Genomic DNA, 6,511 nt, shown 5'->3' with positions numbered 1-6,511 from the left:
AGCTAAGACACCAGGATACATTTCATCAGAAGGCGTCAATAACCAAATCAGAAGCATTTTTAAAATCAAATTAACCAATTACCAAAGCTGCTTACCAAGTTCGGGTAGAAACAGGGCAGCAGGGGTATTTCAGTCTTTTCCTAAGCTACGCTACTCCGATTGACCTGAAAATTTTCAGGAATCTCTAAAATATCATTCCATACAACTTTTATGTTTTAACCCAAGGCTAATTCGATCTCTAACTATGATGAACAGTGCCAGGCAGAATGAGGGGGAATGAAACCCTAACTTTCACAATTTCCTTCCAAAACATAAATTTCCTGCAATTAACCACAATTTACACCTTCTAACTTCATTCTAGATCAATTCCCATCATCATACAAAGCCACACCATATGAATCATATTAAATCAAAAAAAATCATGATTAAATAGAAAATGTCATCAATCTCCACCAAAATCAAGAAATAACACCTAATCACATCCCTTAAGCTACCACAAGTCATGAATTAACCATCATTAGATAGAGGAGAGGGGTTCCTTCACTACTCACCTTAGTAACCAAAGAAAAGAGACCACTTAGCACCTTAAGCTTCCAAACAACTTCACCAATCACCTAAATACCCCTAAACTAATAGGTTTTATGGAGTAATTTGAAGATTAACCGGTTGGAATGAAAGATTGAGCAAGATTGAAGGTAAGAAAATGGAGTAGTATTTCTTCTTTTTTCTTGAGAAAGGGCCGGCCAACAAGCTTGAAAATAAGGGTGAATTTTTGGTCAATTTTTGATTTAAATGGTAAAAGGATGAATAGTAGTCATAACTCAAGACTTATTCTCCAAGTGACATTTGTCACTTCATTAAATGCATATCTATCCCATTGTCTCTCTCACACCAACTCACTTAATATCCTCTAGTTATCTCTTAACACCCGGTAAATAAACTCAGTATCCAAAACTTAACCTAACTGGCCGAATTTTTCCGAACTTTTTGCCCTAGTGGGTCCCACGTCCGGTATACACTCTTAATTTCTTAAAAACTAACCGATACTAGAAAAATCACCTAAAAACTATATTTACTCATAAAAATTATCTAGAAATTTTCCTAATAAATAAAATGCTGAAAAACATGCCATTGAATATAATAAATCCAAGAAAATGGGAAAATTACGGGGTCTCACACTCTCTCCCCCTTAAAAGAATTTCGCCCTCGAAATTTCTCACCTTAACTCACGAAAAGTTCAGGGTATTTCTTTCGCATTTCTTCTTCCACTTCCCCGGTAGCTTCCTCTACCCCATGGTTTCTCCATAGTATCTTAACCAACGGGATCTGCTTGTTTCTTAGCTCTTTGACTTTCCGGTCAAACACTTGGACAGGTTTCTGTTCGTAAGCAAGCGATTCGTCTACGTTGATCTCCTCTGGCTGTAATATATGGGACGGGTCGGGATAGTACTTCTTGAGCATCGAAACGTGGAAAACGTCATGAATTCGAGAGAGACTGGATGGCAGCTCTAACCGATACGCCACCGTACCTATTCTCTGGAGAATCTTGTAAGGTCCAACGAACCTCGGTTGGAGCTTCTTTCCTCTACCTGCTGTGACGCTCCGCAACAGTGTAACCTTGAGAAAAACACGGTCTCCAACTTCGAACTCCAAGTCTTTCCTTCGATTGTCCGCATAGCTTTTTTTGTCGGCTTTGAGCAGTTTGGAGTCGTTGTCGTATTAATTTGACCTTTTCTCACGCCTCCTCCATCCATGGAATAGTGGTTGGATCTAATGCCTTTCTCTCGCCAACTTCGTCCCAATAGATCGGTGATCGGCATTTTCGTCCATATAGTGCCTCGTATGGAGCCATTTGAATCGACGAATGGTAGCTGTTGTTGTACGCAAACTCTACTAAGGTCATGTGTTGACCCCAGTTACCTCCAAAATCCAGAATGCAGGTTCGCAACATATCCTCAAGAGTTTGGATTGTTCGCTCCGATTGTCCATCCGTCTGAGGGTGATAAGTCGTGCTCAAGTTGAGTTTAGTCCCAGAGTTTCTTGAAATTTCTGCCAAAACCTTGCTACAAAACGGGGATCTCTATCGGAGACGATGCTCACAGGAACACCATGTAGTTTCACTATCTCGTCCATGTACAGCTGGGCCAACTTGTCCATGGAATATTCATGTTTTACCGGCAAGAAATGGGCCGACTTGGTTAATCGATCAACGATCACCCAAACGGCATCGTGTCCTCGTTACGTTCGCGGTAAACCTGAAACGAAGTCCATGGTGATGTTTTCCCACTTCTACTCGGGTATCTCAAGGGGTTGTAACAAGCCCGATGGTTTTTGATACTCCGCCTTAACCTGTTGGCAAACGAGACATTTTTGCACGTACAGAGCGATTTCCTTCTTCATATTGTCCCACCAATAGGTTCCTTTCAAGTCCTGATACATCTTGCTACTACCCAGATGGATTGTATACTTGGACCGATGGGCTTCCTCTAGAATCTCTGTTTTCAACGCTTCATCCTTCGACACCACTATTCGGTTTCGGTATTTTAAAATACCCTCAGGACTAAAATTGAAATCAGTTGTTTCTCCTTTTCCCACTTTCTCTCCCCACTTCCGTACCATCAAATCCTCCTTTTGCGCTTCTTTAATGCGTTCCAGTAGAGTGGAGGTCACTTTAACATTGGCAAAACTCACCCTATGACTCCCAAGGTAGGGTTTCCACTCACAAACGGATTCTAACAAATCCTACTCTTTGATCATCAACCCTGCTATTTGAACCTTACGACTCAAAGCATCAGCCACTACGTTCGCTTTTCCTGGATGGTAGTTGATGGTACAGTCGTAATCCTCCAGAAATTCCATCCACCGTCGTTGCCTCATGTTCAATTCCTTCTGTGAGAAGAAGTACCTAAGACTCTTATGGTCCGAGTAAACCTCAAAGGTAACCCCATATAGGTAGTGTCTCCATTTCTTCAGAGCAAAAACAACTGCGGCTAACTCCAGATCATGGGTTGGGTAGTTCTGCTCATGGGGTTTTAACTTTCTCGAGGCAAAAGATATCACATTTCGGTTCTGCATCAGCACACACCCTAGACCTTCCCGTGACGCATCAGTATACACAGCAAATCCGTCCACTCCGTTTGGCAAGACTAGCACCGGAGCCATTGTCAATCTTTTCTTTAACTTTTGAAAACTTATCTCACATTGGGCATTGCATACGAACCGACCATGTTTCTTCGTCAGGTCAGTTAAAGGACCTGCTAATTTGGAGAAGTCTTTAATGAAACGTCGGTAATACCCAGCCAGCCCAAGAAAACTACGGATCTCTGTGGGGTTTTCTGGCCTCTTCCAATTTGTCACGGCCTCTACTTTCGCCGGGTCAACTGAAATACCCTCTTGAGAAATTACGTGTCCCAGAAAAGAAATTTTCTCCAGCCAAAATTCGCACTTGCTGAACTTGGCGTACAGTTGATGGTCTCTTAGGGTTTGTAAGACAACCTTCAAGTGCTGTTCATGCTCTTCACGTGTCTTGGAATAGACCAGAATGTCGTTGATGAAGACTACGACAAATTGATCCAGGTAGGGCTTAAAAACCCTATGCATTAAATCGATGAAAGAGGCAGGGACATTGGTTAGTCCAAAGGGCATAACTGTGAACTCGTAATGCCCATATCTCGAGTTGAAAGCGGTTTTCGGAATATCCTCCTTCCTAATTAATAACTAGTAATACCCTTGGCGGAGATCCAGTTTCGAGAAGACCATTGCTCCCTGCAACTGGTCAAACAACTCATCTATGTGGGGCAGTGGATACTTATTTTTAACAGTAATATTATTTAGGCCCCGATAGTCGATACACATCCTCAAACCACCGTCCTTTTTCTTTACAAACAGTACAGGGGCTCCCTAAGGAGACCCACTCTCTTGAATGAATCCCCGCTCTAAAAGGTCCTGTAATTGTAATTTCAGCTCCTTGAGCTCCGCAGGGGCTATTCGGTACGGGGTTTTTGAGATAGGTGAGATTCCCGGTAGCAGGTCTATTTTGAATTCTATCTCTCTTTCCGGAGGTAGAGCTACTAACTCATCAGGGAATACATCCAGAAATTCCCTTACAATGTGCACATCCTCTACCTTCACTTTATCTGTGGGGGTGTTGATTAGAAAGGCTAAAAATCCTTATGCCCCTCTATTTAACTAGTTTCGAGCCCGAATGCCTGAAATCATAGCAGATGAGGCTAATCTTCCTCTTATATCTAACCTCAGGGTCGCAATGGACAGGCTAATCAAGTCCCCTAACAAATTTCTCTCTCCTACCCAAACTTTGCAATCCTTGTAAACCAAACTAGTAACCAAACAATGATTCCCCGTAGGCGTACTAACTTCGAGGTCGTAAGGTAAACTAGCAGGTTTTATGTCAATGCCACACATAAAATTAGGGTTAACGAAGGAATAAGTGGCACCAGGATCTACTAAAACTTTGGCAAAGCGGTGGAAAATAGGGATCGTACCTTCTACGACCTCAGAGGAATCTGGGACTTGCTGGGGCTCCAACGAATATATGCGAGCCGCGACCTTAGGTTTCGTCCCATCTCCCTTAACCGGTCCCGTATTGGTCTTTGGCGCGGGTTGAGCTCCCTTTCCATCTTGCTTTAAAATTGGGCAGGTAGCAAGCTGGTGGTCTGCGCTTCCGCAAAGCAGACATTTGCCCTCTTTCTTCCAGCAATTATCTTCGGAGTGATTCGGCTTTCCGCAGTACCCACAACGCCCACGGGATGTCGATCCTGAACCCTTCTGGAAGTTTCCGCCATGGCCTCTCCCGGTTGAGCCACCCCTGGACTGAGCCCCTCTGCCGAAACCCATCTGTCGTCCACCTCCAGCTCCTCGTCCGAACTTGGAGGGGGTACCTTTATCCCCTTGCCCGGAGCTGCTGCCAGGAAAACCCCGCTTCTTCGCCTGGAACTTCCGTACTTGTACCCTGGCGCTCTCTACCCGTTGGGCCTTCTCAACAGCCTCGCTAAAAGCGTTAATTTGGGCCACCGCGAGGTCCTTCTGAATCTCCACGTTCAGGCCCTGGATAAAACGCCTGATCATAATCAACTCAGGGGCAAACTTGGATAAGCGCGTGAACTGGCTTTCGTACTCCGCTACAGACTGAGCTCCTTGGCGGAGTCGAATAAACTCATCTTCCTTCCTCTCCTGAACTAGAGGAGGGAAAAATTTCGCGTTGAATTCTCTCATAAAATTCACCCGAGTCCTAGGCGTTTGTTCCCGTTCCCATTTTTGCCGAATGACATTCCACCAGGAATGGGCCGCCCCTTCCAGCTGGAAAACGGCAAAAGTCACCTGCCGTTCTTCGGTATAGTGCAGGGCAGCGAAAATGTCTATCATTTTCTCAAGCCACCTTTCGGCGACATCCGGGTCGGGTCCCCCAATAAACTTCGGCGGTGCGAACTTCTGGAACCTCTCAAGTGCCCTATCGTCGCTTTCGACGTGGTTGCCCGGGTTTCCAGGATTAGGGTTTGGGTTTTGGCCTTGTTGCTGCACCACTTGTGCCAGCAGGTTGGTCATTTGCTGCATAGCGGCAGCTATCTGCACGTTGGGGTCAACCCTCGGTTCAGGATTAGGTCCAGAAAAGGTTTCCCCAGCACCCCGGTCTGGCGTAGGTTGCCTACTCCCACGCCCACGTCCCCGACCACTACGTGTGCCTTCCATAAAATCTATTTGATCTAGGCAAACATACTAGAACAATAAAATAACAATGCATGTAAATAAAATCCCAAAAGCTTTTACAATAACATATATATACATTCCAAACAAAGTCAAACAACACATTTATCAACAACCAGTCAAGCCAAGTACAGTCAAATCAAGTACAGTCAAGTCAAGGATAAACATAGAAAATCAACCAGGGAATAGCCTTATCAAAAGAATATACATGTAGCTAATCCAACGTACAAAACGGCTAGCTAAGGCTCTTTCCCCATCCGTCCTATATACAGAAACAAAACTATCCCAAAAGTTCCTAGGAGTCACAACCTAGTCCGTCGTCAGGCTAGTGGACCCACCCGACGGGGTGGATTCACCCAACGTGTGACAGCCCCACCTTCCCCTAAGGCGAACCAAAGGAGTTAGCGGACTGCCTGCCCAACTCTCGCCAGGACTAACGGTGCAGTTTAGAGCGATCTATTGTGTTCCGGACTTACAACGCGCGCAAACAAGTCAAAAGGGCAAAATAAAAAAAATCAAAATCAAAAAAATGAAATCCGGAGTCGGCCATGAATAGTAACCGACCCGTCAGAACCCAACCAAATATCAAGCAAACATTCACATCTTGAAACTTAGCATTTACAAGTCAAAGTGGCATACAAAAGTGTTCAAAAGTGGATACATGTCTGGTTTGCCAAATCAAAAGAGAAACGGTCCCAAAAGTACATTTAGGGTTTCAATAAATGAGCTATACAAAAGATATGTCCAACTAGCTCATTTCGGCAACCAATTATCAATTGCAGTCCAAAAG

This window comes from Coffea eugenioides, chromosome 6, assembly GCF_003713205.1.
Source record: "Coffea eugenioides isolate CCC68of chromosome 6, Ceug_1.0, whole genome shotgun sequence".
Lineage (NCBI taxonomy): Eukaryota > Viridiplantae > Streptophyta > Magnoliopsida > Gentianales > Rubiaceae > Coffea > Coffea eugenioides.
The sequence above is the reverse complement of the archived record's forward strand: the minus strand, read 5'-3'. Positions refer to the sequence as shown.